The following is a 15,790-nucleotide window of genomic DNA, read 5'->3' as shown; positions in this document are numbered from 1 at the left end:
TAAATAGACATTTCTCCAAAGAAGATATACAGAACGCCAACAAACACATGAAAGAATGCTCAACATCATTAATCATTAGAGAAATGCAAATCAAAACTACAATGAGATATCATCTCACACCAGTCAGAATGGCCATCATCAAAAAATCTAGAAACAATAAATGCTGGAGAGGGTGTGGAGAAAAGGGGACACTCTTGCACTGCTGGTGGGAATGTGAATTGGTTCAGCCACTGTGGAGAACAGTATGGAGGTTCCTTAAAAAACTACAAATAGAATTACCATATGACCCAGCAATCCCACTACTTGGCATATACCCTGAGAAAACCAAAATTCAAAAAGAGTCATGTACCAAAATGTTCATTGCAGCTCTATTTACAATAGCCAGGACATGGAAACAACCTAAGCGCCCATCATCGGATGAATGGATAAAGAAGATGTGGCACATATACACAATGGAATATTACTCAGCCTTAAAAAGAAATGAAATTGAGCTATTTATAATGAGATGGATAGACCTAGAGTCTGTCATACAGAGTGAAGTAAGTCAGAAAGAAAAAGACAAATACCGTATGCTAACACATATATATGGAATTTAAGGGAAAAAAATGTCATGAAGAACCTAGGGGTAAGATAGGAATAAAGACGCAGACCTACTGGAGAACGGACTTGAGGATATGGGGAGGGGGAAGGGTGAGTTTTGACAGGGCGAGAGAGAGTCATGGACATATACACACTAACAAACGTAGTAAGGTAGATAGCTGGGGGGAAGCAGCCGCAAGGCACAGGGATATTAGCTCGGTGCTTTGTGACAGCCTGGAAGTGTGGGATGGGGAGAGTGGGAGGGAGGGAGATGCAAGAGGGAAGACATATGGGAACATATGTATATGTATAGCTGATTCACTTTGTTATAAAGCAGAAACTAACACACCATTGTAAAGCAATTATACCCCAATAAAGATGTTTAAAAAAAAAAAAAAATACTAGCAAACAGAATCCAACAGCACATTAAAAGGATCATACACCATGATCAAGTGGGGTTTATTCCAGGAATGCAAGGATTCTTCAATATACGCAAATCAATCAACGTGATACACCATATTAACAAATTAAAGGAGAAAAACCACATGATAATCTCAATAGATGCAGAAAAAGCTTTTGACAAAATGCAACACCCATTTATGATAAAAACCCTACAGAAAGTAGGCATAGAGGGAACTTACCTTAACATAATAAAGACCATATGTGACAAACCCACAGCCAACACTGTTGAGTTATTTGTAGTGAGGTGGATGGACTTAGAGACTGTTATACAGAGTGTAGTAAGTCAGAAAGAGAAAAATAAATACTGTATGCTAACACATATATATGGAATCTAAAAAAAAAAACAAAAAAACCCCACAGAGGTTCTGAAGAACCTAGGGGCAGGACAGGAATAAAGACGCAGACATAGAGAATTGACTGAGGACACGGGGAGGGGGAAGGGTAAGCTGGGACGAAGTGAGAGAGTGGCATGGACACATATACACTACCGAATGTAAAATAGATAGCTAGCGGGAAGCAGCCGCATAGCACAGGGTGATCAGCTCAGAGCTCTGTGACCACCTAGAGGGGTGGGATAGGGAGGGTGAGAGGGAGATGCAAGAGGGAGGAGATATGGGGATTTATGTATATGTACAGCCGATTCACTTTATTATAAAGCAGAAACTAACACCATTGTAAAGCAATTATACTCTAATAAAGATGTTAAAATTAAATAAATAAATATACATATAGACAGTTGCAAACAGAAAAAAGAAAAAGAAAGAATACTCTGGTGATGGTGTTGGAAGGCTAAGATGGCTACATCCTTGCTAGGAAGCACCTCTAGACAGTGGGATTTCTGATTAGAAGACTGATGACACCTAGGGTGTGACATTTTGATTAGGGCAAATGACCACCCTTCCAGTGTAGCTCAAGCTAACCAACATATACATAACTTTATACTTCTTATAAACCAAAAGGAGATATTTAAATTATACACATTCTATTAAGCAGTTCATGTAATTAATAAAGGACAAAATCAGAACTACACCTAAGCTCCTCTGACTCCTAAATTTGAAAGCCTTGCTACTATAGCATTTCAAGTTGGCATTAATTCTAAAACAGTCCGAACTCATTGCTCTAAGGAGTAAACTTTTCTAAGCCTATTATCAAAAATTTTTGCACTTAAAAGCAGCAAATTTAGTTGCTGCTATTAATCTTGGAGCATCATTGTAAATGAGGTTAAGGCAGGATTAAAAAAACAGAGCATCTGCGGCTTCCCTGATGGCGCAGTGGTTGAGAGTCCGCCTGCCATGTAGGGGACGCGGTTCGTGCCCCGCTCCGGGAGGATCCCACGTGCCGCGGAGCGGCTGGGCCCGTGAGCCATGGCCACTGAGCCTGCGCGTCCGGAGCCTGTGCTCCGCAACGGGAGAGGCCACAACAGTGAGAGGCCTGCGTACCGCAAACCCCCCCCCCCAAAAAAAACAAAGCATCAGATAATGAGAGCTTGGATTTATAAGATGTGGTCAAATGTAAAATGACAAATCATTGATTATTAGAAAATTAAGAGGAGACATGATAAACGTTGCAGAGAAGTTCAAAGCAAACTTTGTCTTACTATCACCCTCCTCTATTTTGACTCTGCAATGTCTGTATTTGCAGGCCTGCTCTGATTTCATAACCACTTATGTTAACCTCTTTGATATTTTTTTTATTAATAAACATCCACTTTATGGATGGCTTCTAATTTATTTTCCCAGAGGAAATCATGGGAAAACAATTAAAGAGTTCCTAAATTTGATCACTGATTTGTAGTGGTATTGTTTATACTTTCAGAGAAGCCAAGACAGATTCTGCTGTGGGGATTCAATGGTCATCTGAAGAAATAAAGGGGTTCTACACCTACCATTCCCATGCTTCTTCAGAAGGCTAGGCCGGCTGCCCCACTCACACAGAGGGAAAGCCTTCCAACTCCTACACTTGCTTTATGGCTGTATGCAAATGTGTTTAGGGTTCTCTGGCTATTCTTTAGGCAAATCATTCTCAACTGTGCTCTTTTGTTTGTTTGATTTTTGTGGAGGCGAAGGCTGGAGATTGCCAATACAGCATTTCGAGAAGTTCTCATTTTACTGGAGAGTGTGGTTCCGTAAGCATGAGTACACTGATTGAAGCCAAAACTGTGATGAAATTGTTGGATTTCTTGAGGGAGTGACGAAGAGTGGGTAGAATTAAGTTCCAGCTAAAGAATCGGATACTTCCCCAAGTCCCCCCCAAAACAATGGTGTACTATCTCACACTTTCTCCATCTGTGAAACAAAGATAATTTTTTAGCTTCCTTCATGGAAATGACAAAATAAAAGCTCCTATAAAAGGCTTAGTTAGACACTAACTGTTAAGTCAGTTCTTAATGATTATCTACTGAAGTCTTTATTGTTTCATCCTCTGGGAATTAAAAACCACTGAGCCTTCCTTGAAACCCTCCCCTGAGAATAGCATATGACTCCTAGAGTCTGTGCATTTAAGTTCCTGGAAAGGAGGAGCCTGGGAAATGGTAGACCTCTGAACGAATAGATGAAAACAAAAGACAAAAGACAAAAAAAAAAAAAAAAAAGATAGCTAATAGGTAAATGGGTTAAATGATTAAGTCGTGACCCACCTGAGTATTGGCTCTTTCTCTATTAAACCTAATATCAAAGGAAGAATGCCGTGATAAGGAGTCCAGAAGTACCCTAAGCTTGAAACAGCTTTGGAAAAACCAGGCTTGTTGAACTGATGTAGTTATTGTGATTCATTGAAGTCTGAACAGCGAAGTATTTAAAGCACTGTCAGGAAATATTAAATCTGTCTTCTGAGACTGGGATTGAAAAAAGGTAGGACAGCTCAGTTTTTACATTAAAGCAGGATCGGGCCTGATTAGTATTTGAGATATTTCTTTGCCAATTTGGGGCAGCATTAGATTTTGGCTAGTAAAATACAAATGAACATCAATTGTACATGACAACTGCTGATCCAAACCACTTAAAATTCCCCAAATGTCTTTTTCTTAGATGGGCTGCCAGTGTCTCATCATCAAAGCCAGCAGAGCTGACCAAAGGCAGCTCTGTGGTGGAGGCCCCGCCTAAGCTGTGAAGGGTTAGAGAGATAGCTGTTTGTTTTGTGAGGACATGAATCACTATCAGGGCCATTACAACATTTCAAGCTAGGTCACCGTACTCTAAATCACTCTGCATTTTGCTCTGAGGCCAGGGAGCTCAGAGAATTTTTACTGCCTCTTTGTTTCAGTGGAAATCAAATCCATTTCAATCACCACTTCCGTTGAGACTGAAGAGTTGAAGAGAAGCATACAGGCATCAAGTGTTAAAGAAGCCACAATCATAAAGATGAATAATTTACCCAGTAATGTTTTTGTTTATGATTTGGAAAATGGGTTAGGACTAAAAAAATATTAACTAACCTTTCATTCGTCCTTGGAGGGAAATTTAATCATGTTTAGCCCTTGGCCATCATAATGGGTTCATTGAAGCAAATTCCTAGGCCAAAATAAACAGTTCATTATATACAAACTAATTCAAGAGATAAGATTGATTTGTCTCTTTTTGGAATCAAGGTCCTTATCTTTCCATTAGTCTAGTTTAAAAATATGGTAACCAAATTCACCTAGGACTCTAAGCTATCTCCAATACTCTCCCCCCTCCCCCACAAAGCTACTCGATTTCTAGATCTTGTCTAAAAAATCTATTGGAACAAAGAGCCCACTAATTAAGCAGCTAAGCCCAAGAATATGCTGTTAGCCTTGGGGGGTGGGGGAACTTGTTTTATTCCGTTAATTTGAGAGCTGTTACTTTATCTCCAGTGGTAATCAGTGTGTTAAGTCTATCTCTACCCACTTATATGGGAGGAGATACAACAATTTACTCTAATTTGAACTCAGTTTTATACCACACTTCAGACTGGCTAGTCTCACATTTTTCTTTGTTAGTGATCTGGAAGAAGCATCCTTGATAGTGTATTGGAAGACTGCTCCATCTTTATCTATTACCCATGCAAATGTTTTGTGTTCACCTAAGGCTGTAGCTGACAGAACCAAAGCGCTTAGCAGATTTTGGGTTGATTCTGCTCTCCACAACCCAGTTTGCTCTTTGTTGTATGAATGGAGCATGAAAGGTCACAGTAAATAAATCCTGGCCTGGGTTTGCAAAAATGGGAATAACAGGTAGTCAGTCTTGGTAGCTCCCTTTTGTGAGAAGGTTATTAAAGTTCACTGGAAAACAATATCCCCAATCTCACATTTATAATTGAATACTGCTGTTGTGAGGTTTCAATGAGATGAAGTATGTGAAAGTACTTTGTAAACTCTGCAAAATAAAAAGTCTGAAAGAAGAACCATATAGCTATTAACTAGGGTTCCTGCTGAAGAATGGGATGGGGGGAAACTGTCTCATTTATATACTTCTCTAATTGAATTTTTAAAGCTATAAATATGTATGACATACAGTCAGCAAAATATATAAGAATCTTTCCTTTTTTTAAAGTGTTTTCCACAGGAAAGAATATAAAAATAGGCGATCTTTTGCCATTAAAACTCATTGTGCCCTGGATTTCAAATGACTAAATTGGGTAATTATCAATAGTTTTTCAAGGAAAAAAAAAATCAAATATCATATATGAAGTCAAGAATAGGAAAAATGGGGCTTCCCTGGTGGTGCAGTGGTTAAAAATCCACTTGCCAATGCAGGGGACACGGGTTCGAGCCCTGGTCTGGGAGGATCCCACATGCCACGGAGCAACTAGGCCCGTGAGCCACAACTACTGAGCCTGCGCATCTGGAGCCTGCGCTTCGCAACAAGAGAGGCCGCGATAGTGAGAGGCCCGCGCGCCGTGATGAAGGGTGGCCCTCGCTTGCCGCAACTGGAGAAAGCCCTCGCACAGAAACGAAGACCCAACGCAGCCAAAAATAAATAAATATCTTAAAAAAAAAAATAGGAAAAATGAAATTACATTTTTCCCCCAGAATCATAATATACTCTATAGTTATAATTAGAAAACTTTTTTAGAAATTTCGAAATGAGGTCTTATTTTGCTTTTAGCTGTGTGTAAAAACAACACAATCAGGACTTTTCTGGGGAAGGTGTTTGAGGATTGAACATTAGGCATACCAGGGCACTGAGAGGATTGGCCCAGGTGTGGTTCAATGTAAATAAGATAGAGACAAATATAGAAACTGAAATCCCAGGTACACCAGGGAAGCCTAAGGGGACACCATTACGAAGCGGGCAAATATCCCACCTCTTCTCCCTCCCTTAGGAAGTTCTCACTCTGCTGTTCCCTGTTCATCAGTGCTCTCATTCTGGGCTCCAGACATCCACACTTCCTTTGGACTTCGGAGTCTGAAGATTTGAGTTCTAATGCTAGCTCTCCCTGTTATCAGCTTTTGGAAGCTGGGTTTATGCTTTAAGCTCATTGAGCCGTCTCTTTTATTTTATTTATTTATTTATTTTTAAACATCTTTATTGGGGTATAATTGCTTTACAATGGTGTGTTAGTTTCTGCTTTATAACAAAGTGAATCAGCTATACATATACATATGTTCCCATATGTCTTCCCTCTTGCATCTCCCTCCCTCCCACTCTCCCCATCCCACACTTCCAGGCTGTCACAAAGCACCGAGCTAATATCCCTGTGCCTTGCGGCTGCTTCCCCCCAGCTATCTACCTTACTACGTTTGTTAGTGTGTATATGTCCATGACTCTCTCTCGCCCTGTCAAAACTCACCCTTCCCCCTCCCCATATCCTCAAGTCCGTTCTCCAGTAGGTCTGCGTCTTTATTCCTGTCTTACCCCTAGGTTCTTCATGACATTTTTTTCCCTTAAATTCCATATATATGTGTTAGCATACGGTATTTGTCTTCTTCTTTCTGACTTACTTCACTCTGTATGACAGACTCTAGGTCTATCCATCTCATTACAAATAGCTCAATTTCATTTCTTTTTAAGGCTGAGTAATATTCCATTGTGTATATGTGCCACATCTTCTTTATCCATTCATCCGATGATGGGCGCTTAGGTTGTTTCCATCTCCGGGCTATTGTAAATAGAGCTGCAATGAACATTTTGGTACATGACTCTTTTTGAATTTTGGTTTTCTCAGGGTATATGCCCAGTAGTGGGATTGCTGGGTCATATGTTAATTCTATTTGTAGTTTTTTAAGGAACCTCCATACTGTTCTCCATAGTGGCTGAACCATTTCACATTCCCACCAGCAGTGCAAGAGTGTCCCCTTTTCTCCACACCCTCTCCAGCATTTATTGTTTATAGATTTTTTGATGATGGCCATTCTGACTGGTGTGAGATGATATCTCATTGTAGTTTTGATTTGCATTTCTCTAATGATTAATGATGTTGAGCATTCTTTCATGTGTTTGTTGGCATTCTGTATATCTTCTTTGGAGAAATGTCTATTTAGGTCCTCTGCCCATTTTTGGATTGGGTTGTTTGTTTTTTTGTTATTGAGCTGCATGAGCTGCTTGTAAATTTTGGAGATTAATCCTTTGTCAGTTGCTTCATTTGCAAATGTGAGCCGTCTCTTTTAAATAGAGGTCTGGAGATTAAATGAGACTGATAACAAAAGCCACCCAGAAAGTACATATCCACAAACAAATGTAAGATCAATTTTATTTATTTACTTTTCCCTACTACCTCGTCCCTGTCGATATTTATGCAGCTGATGTCCCATTGCCTCGGGACCTTGTTTTCTGCAGTTAATCTGATAAAGTAAACTCTGCTTATGTGTTAAAAGGTGCTAATGAGTTAATTTAGTGCCCTTCTCAGGTAATATATTTACATTTGGAAGGAACTGAAAGGGTCTTTTTCCTTCCTAGGTTTGGGAAGGGGGGGAGATGGTGGGAAACAGCGTCAACACTTAGGACCTTCCCCCTGAGCCAGACACTCTGATGGGAGCTCCGTAGTCACTGTTTTCAAAATCCACACAACAAACCCATGAGACGTGTACATGGGCAAGATTTCATAACAAGCTTTGTCTATCTAGGAGGGGAGCAGTTCATCAGGGAAATCTGAAGGTTACAGTGTGATCAAAGCAGGAATGGCATCGTGATTTGGAACACGCATCTTAGGAATTCTGAAAAATGTTAGAGCAAATAAATGACTTTGTGTTATTTCAGTCCTACAAAACAATGATGAAAATGGTAATTTTTCTTTAAAGAAGACTTTTTCCTCATTGACCAGGGCTAAATGATTACTCTGAAACACAATTCATACAGGAAAGTTAGGTTCAATGCTTAATTTTCCCGTTTAATTGCCAGTTGTCAGAGTCAAGTATTATTTGCTGATTACCTCCAATGGTGACCAAGGAGGTCGTGTGTGTGTGTGTGTGTGTGTGTGTGTGTGTGCGCGCACTGCTTTTTGATTTTGCTTTTGTTGCTTTGGCTACCTCTCTTTGTTTGAGTACCATTATGGACTCGTGGACTTTTTAATGTATTCAGTGTTGTAGCAGATGTGGTTGGTGCCCTGCTCCTATCACCCCAACGCTCACCTTTCCTGAATATGAAAATGGCAAACACCTGCAACCCTCCACCTGAGAATTTTATCTCATCTTATGAATAGGACCAGCAGGAAGTGCCAGAAAATTGACAACTTGGGGGTACGCCTCAGTCAGTGAGGTAGGAGGACAAGTCTGAGGTGCGTTCCACACGGTTTCCCAAGGGTCCCAGCAGGATCGAGCCCCAGTTACCCTCCACAGTGACCTGCTTATTAACATACCTTGTATTGGCTTCCTACACTTTCCTGTCTTGCTTTCTCATTTCCTGACCCCTCTCCCCTAGAGTCAGTCCCCATGAACCACATACACTCAAATCCTTGTCTAGGGGGCTGCTCCTGGGATAACCCAGCCTAAGTAGGTATAGGAAGCAGACACTCAGAATGGCATACTGATGGGAAAGATGGGGTGGCCCCCATTAAGTGAGGCAACGATTACCTCTGGCATGGCATAGCACCAGTCTCTTAGATTTCACCTGTGGTGGATTGAGAGGAGGAACTTGTGGAAGGAGGTGTACTGGCTTATGCAGCAGCTCCAATGCTTGGAAGATATGAGGACTGGGAAATTAGTTGCCTACATACATAGGAAGGAAGAAAATAAAAAACTCAGGTCAACAATCTATCAATTCAAGGTATGGTCTGAAAACCAGAATGCATCAGTGGCATTGTTTAAAGAGATCTTTATCTCCTGCATTCAGAAGTCTGTGCTAATAATCAGACCCAAGATTTAAATATGAGTGGGGGAACTACAAAGAGACTGAATCCACAACTTGAGACCTAGAACAAGGACTTCTGGGTAGATGTGCTTGAGCTCTGCCAACCCCCAGATTCCTCTGACCCCTGGACCAGCAAAGGTGAGCCTTTCCCCTTGGCTAGAGGAAAGCAACCTTGCATTTTCTGAAGACCATGCAAGATCCTTCCTTGCTACGGATGACTTCAAGATGTGTTTGTCCTCCTTAAGATCTCTACCTTTTCCCAACTTCTTCACTGCTTCTACAGCTGTGTTGTCCAATCCAACAGCCAGAGGTCTCATGTAACTATAAACCAGTGGAAATGAAATAAAATCAAGAATTTTTCTTCTCAGTCACACTAGCCATATTACATGTCCTCAATAACCCCATGTGGCTCGTGTTTACCACGGTGGACAGTGCAGAATTTACATTTTAATCTCACTGAAAGGACTATTGGACAGAGCTGATCTAGACCAGGGTTGGCAAACTGTTTTTTAAAGCGTCAGATAGCAAATATTTTAGGCTTTGCAGGCCCTGTGGCCCTTGTTTCTACTACTCAACTGTGCCATTGTAGTATGAACATAACCATAGACATAAACAAGTAGGCGTGGCCGTGTTCCTTAATTTTACAACTTTCAGTGTCCAGCCCATGGGCCCTCATGGACCAACCACAGATCTATAACAAAAACTAGGGTCAAGTCTTAGTACAGTGCCAGTAAGAAGCACTATTCATACACAAGGTAAGTGTAATTTCCATAATAGGAACACAGCTGGAATGACAACGAGGACCCATGACCCACAGGACTCTGTGAAGTTATCTAATAGACCATGGTATTCCTAGAGGCAAGAAAGCTTGGCAGCTGATGATGGTGTTGCTTGACTTAAACAACCAAAACATCAATAGTGGGAGAGTAGAAAGCTGATGTCAAACACCATCTTGGAAAATCACAATCCCTCACACTGTTCTACACAATGGGAAAAAAGGGGAATTATTCACCAAAGGGCTTACGTACACTGACAAATTTCAAGGCAACATGCTTGGAAATGTACCTTAAGGCTGCTCAGAGAGGAGGAATATAAAGTTTGATAAGGAAAAGCGTATTGATAGGAGTACTGGCAGGATTTCCATTCTGACAAGGGTTTCTAGAGGCTAGCCTCATCTACGGCAGGAAAGGCAACTTAACTCACGAGCCTCCCATTTTCTGGAGGCCTAGAGTAAATAAAGTGGAGATCCAGAATTGTCTTGGCAGGGTATTAAGGAAAGGGTCAAAAGATCAGAGATGTGGACATGTTTGAACGGATTTATTACATAATGTAAAAAGAAAAAAAAAAAACCCAAACCAGCTCTCTGTTCTCCAGAGGGCCCAGAAGACACCTCTTCACTAATGCAATAGAGAATGAGAGAAGTTAATGGTGGTTATATCATTTGTGAGCCGGGGTGGAATGGAAGGTTATTATAGACCTGGGCTACTTAGTATCAGTGGGGATGATAAGCCTCTGGCCCACTACAGGCCAGGTGGCAGCATTTAACCATCAGAAGCAAGGTGAATGTATCAATAATTTCCATAATGGGTGTACAGCTGGAATTACAAGGAGGAGCCCATGGCCCACAGGAATCTGTGAAGATATCTAACAGATCAAGGTGTTCCTAGGGGCAAGACAGTTGAACAGTTGACTATGGTATTGCCTGACCTACATAAACAAAAAAAATCAATAGTGGGCAAACAGAAACCTGACGTCAGATGCTGTACTGGAAAATCACAATCCCTTGCAGTGTTCTCAGACCCAGAGCCCATTAGCTGAAGGGGAGGTTATTTCCTTCAGAGGAAAGGTGCTGTGATGTCACAGGAAGTATGACACCACATAGCAGTAGCTATTTCCCCAATCTACCTGCAAAGGACTTTAGGTCATTTACTGAATAACTGTACATTCAGGGAAAGCAGATTTTTCAAGGGCTCTTGGGTACTGGATTATAGGTGATACTGATAGAGCAAGGGAATCAAAATGCCTATAGGGGCTATGGAAGTCATGCGATAAGTAGGGTCCTGTCTCAAGTCCATTATACAGTGAAGACAGTGTATGTGTGGACCACGCTATGATGGTTTTTCCAGCCCTACATACATCATTAGGATGATTTACCTATAAGTCAACAGAGCCCTCACATTCATTACTTGATTGTGGAGTGTTATGATAGGGGAAGTTAGTGGAAGCATGGTAGGTGGGTAACGGCTCCTCAAGGATGCCCATGTCCTACTCTCTGGAACCTGTGAATATGTTAAGTTACATGGCAAAGGGCAATTAGGTTGCAGCTGGAACTAAGGTTGCTAATCAGCTGACATTAAGCTGGAGAGATTATTCTAGATTATCTGGGAGACCCAACGTAATCGCAAGAGTCTTTACAAATGGAAGAGGGAGGCAGAAGAGGAAGTCTGATTCAAAGAGAGATTTGAAGATGCTATTATGCTGGCTTTGAAAACAGAGGAAGAGGCCACAAGCCAAGGGATGCAGGAAGCCTCTAGAAGCTGGAAAAGTAAGGAAAGAGATTCTCCCCAGACCCTCCAGAACGAATATAGTTCTCCCAATACCTTGATTTTATCCCACTGAGAACTTCAGAACTGTAAGGTAAATTTCTGTTGTTTTAAGCACTAAATTTGTAGTAATTTGTTATAGCAGCAATAGAAAACTAATACAGGAAGCTCTTCAATTTGCAACTACTCTCCACCCCTGCAAGGAATTACAATTAAAGCAGTAACACATCCTGGATGAATGGCAGTGGTGAATACCACTCTCAAGGACTTACAGGTTGCTGAGGTGGTGGATATTATTCTCGTTTGATTCACTGTGTGGTCCCTGAGAAATCAGATGGATGATGGCAGAGGATGGTGAACTATCATAAACTTAAACAAGTGGGAACCCCAGTTGCAGCTACTGTGTCAAATGTGGCATCTTTATTAAAAGAGATCAAAATATCCTCCAGCACTTGGAAAAGAGCTATTGATCTGGTGAATGCATTCTTTTCAATTCCCATCGTGAAGGAGAATCAAAAGGCGTTCAGATTCACCTGGGAATGAGAACGGAGCACACTCATTTACAGTTATGCCCCAGGGTTATGATACTTACCTAGTTTTGATAGTTTGACACTCCAAAAGATATGGAGTTGATCCAACATACTAATGATATCATGTTAACCAGACCCGTCGAGCAGGAAATGGCAAGTACTCTGAACGCCCTGAAACAAATGTGCACATCATGGTGAGAGGGAGATCTTATGAAGAGCGAGGGACCTCCCACATTGGTGATATTTTTAGGGGTCTAGTTGTCTTACTGTGCCAGGACGCTCCCTCCAATATAAAAGACAAATTATTGCACATTGAACCTCCTACCATGAAGAAAGAGATAGGCATTTTAGCATTATTTCTTTGTTTTAATTTTTTTCATATAGTAAAAAGTATAAATTTTAAGTGTATGATTATATATATATATAGAGAGAGAGAGAGAGACAGAGAGATAGAGACAGAGAGAGACAACAGAGAGATAGAGACAGAGAGACAGAGACAGAGAGATGTCTCAAGTAATCATGACCCAGATTGGCCCATATCAAGGACATTCCTATTGTCCCAGAGACTTTTTCATGACCTTTCCAGTCAATACCCCACCCTCCCAAATGTAACAATTATTCTGACTTCTGTCTTCATAGATTAATTTGGCTTGTTTTTCACTTCATCTAAAGGGAATCATAGTACATGCACTTTTGTGCTGGCTTATTTGGCTCAACATGGTTTTTGAAATATACGTATATTGTCTTATGTTTCAGAAATTGGTTCTTTTTTCTTGTGGTATAATATTTCACTGTATGGATACACCAAAATACGCTTATCTCTTCTTCTGTTGATGAATGTTTAGGTTGTTTCCAGTTTGGATATCTTATGAATGAAGCTTCTGTGAACATTCTTAGATAAACTTTTTTGTGGACACATGTACTCATTTATTTTGGGTATACAGCTAAGAAGAAAATGGCTGGTCACAAGGTGAGCATGTATTTAAATTTCTTAGAAACTGTCAAACAATTGTCCAAAGTGGTTGGATCATTTTATATCTCCTTTAATTACATATAAGAGTCCCGGTTATTCAACATCCTTGTTAACTTGGTTTTGTCAGTCTTTAAAAACTTTTAGCCAATTGTTTGTGTTTTTAATTTCTCATTGTGGTTTTAATTTTCAGTTTTCTGTTGATTGATAATGTTGGGTATCTTTTCACGTCTTTTTTTGCCACTTGGATGTCTTCTTTTGTGAAGTGCCTAGTGTTCTGCCTATTGTTTTATTGGATATTTGTCTTTTTGCATATTATCGATATATACATATTGCAATTATTTGTTAGACATACATACTGCAAATATTTTCTCCGAAGCCTTGGGCTTCCATTTTTTACTTTCTTAAACATTTCTTTTGTTGAGAAGTATTAAATTTTGATGGAGTCCAGTTATATTTTTCTTTTGTGGTCAGTGCTTTTTGCATTCTGCCCAATAACTCTTCCTTCACCCTAAGGTTACAGTGATATTTTCCTACAACTTTATAGCTATGCCTTCCCATTTAGGTCTGTGATCCATTCCAAGTTACTTTATATGTATAGTGTAAGTTAGTGGTCAATGTTCATTTTGTCCCCTTTGAGATATGCAGTTACTTCAGCATCATTTATTGAAAATAATTTTCTTTCATTATTGAAATGCATTGGGGTCTTTGTTGAAAATCAGATAATTAAATAAATGTTGGTTTATTTCTGGACTATGTATTCTGTTTCATAGATGTATTTGTCTATATCCAAACACCACACTGTTTAATTGCATAGCTTTATAAGAAGTCTTAAAATCTGACAGTGTAACTAAATACTCCAAGTTTCTTCATCTTCAAGATTGTCTTGGCTATACTAAGTCCTTTGCATTTTCATTTAAATTTTAAAATCGGCTTGTCAATGTATATATGTATATCTTGCTGGGATTTTGATTGGGATTGTATGAAGTCTATAGATCAATTTGCTCATTTTACTAGATCATAGATTCCCTTTGATTCTCTATGTATATAATCATATCATATGCAAAGGCAGTTTTATATCTTTCATATATATATATATATTTTCTTCATTTATAACACTGGCTAGGACCTCAAGTCCAACATAAAATGGAAGTAGAGATAGTGAAAGTCATTGCCTGCTTCCCAATTTTATCAGATTTATCAACATAATAATGTTAAATACTGATTACTTTTCCAAATTTATGGGAAAGATGTGCTGGGTCATTCAGTATATAGGTTGGAGCAATATTACCAAATCTGATATATGCTATGTTTCCACTTCCAGTTAAGATAGAGAAGACTTTGACAGATCATTGTTTCTAGGGGGAAAATTAAAAATTAAATTTAATAAAGTTTTATATATATTAAAATTAAAAAAAGTTATGTATATATATTTAATAGACAATTTTTTAAAGAAATTTTAGGCTCGCAGCAAAATTGAGCAGAAAGTATAGAAAATTCCCATATACCCCCTGGCTCTCCCCCTCACCACCCCACAAAATCTCTCCTATTGTAGATATCCAACACCGGAGTGGTATATTGATGAACCTACATTAAACATCATTATCAGCCGAAGTCTGTAGTTTACATTCACTCTTTTTATTGATTGATTGGAGTTTTGAATTTTATTTTATTTATTTTTTGATACAGCAGGTTCTTATTAGTTATCTATTTTATACATTTTAGTGTATATTTGTCAATCCCAATCTCCCAATTCGTCCCACCCCCACCCCCAGCCCCGCCACTTTCCCCCCTTGATGTACATTCACTCTTGATGTTGTATATTTCTATGGATTTTAATAAATGTATAATGACATGCATTCTCCACTGTAGTACCATACAGAATAATTTCACTGCCCTAAAAATACTCTGTGCTCTGTCTCTTCATCCCCCTCCTCCCCTCTAACCCATGCTGATATTTTTATTGACTCCACAGTTTTGCCTTTTGCAGAATGTCATATAGTTGGAATTATACAGCATGTAGTTTTATCAGGCTGGCTTCTTTCCCTTAGTAATATGCATTTAAGTTTCGTCCATGTGTTTTCATAGCTTGATAGCTCATTTCTTTTAGGTACTGAATAATACTCCATTGTCTCAATGTACCACAGTTTGTTTATCCATTCACCTACTGAGAACATCTTGGTGGCTTCCAAGTTTTGGCAATAATAAATAAGGATACTATAAAAGATAGCCTTTTTTTTGCGGTACGCGGGCCTCTCACTGTTGTGGCTTCTCCCGTTGCGGAGCACAGGCTCCGGACGCGCAGGCTCAGAGGAGTTGGCTCACGGGCCTGGCCGCTCCGCGACATGTGGGATATTCCCCAACAGGGGCACGAACCCGTGTCCCCTGCATCGGCAGGCGGACTCTCAACCACTGCGCCACCAGGGAAGCCCCAAAAGATAGCTTTTTATATGGACATAA

This window comes from Phocoena phocoena, chromosome 7, assembly GCF_963924675.1.
Source record: "Phocoena phocoena chromosome 7, mPhoPho1.1, whole genome shotgun sequence".
NCBI lineage: Eukaryota > Metazoa > Chordata > Mammalia > Artiodactyla > Phocoenidae > Phocoena > Phocoena phocoena.
This window is presented reverse-complemented; position numbering follows the sequence as displayed.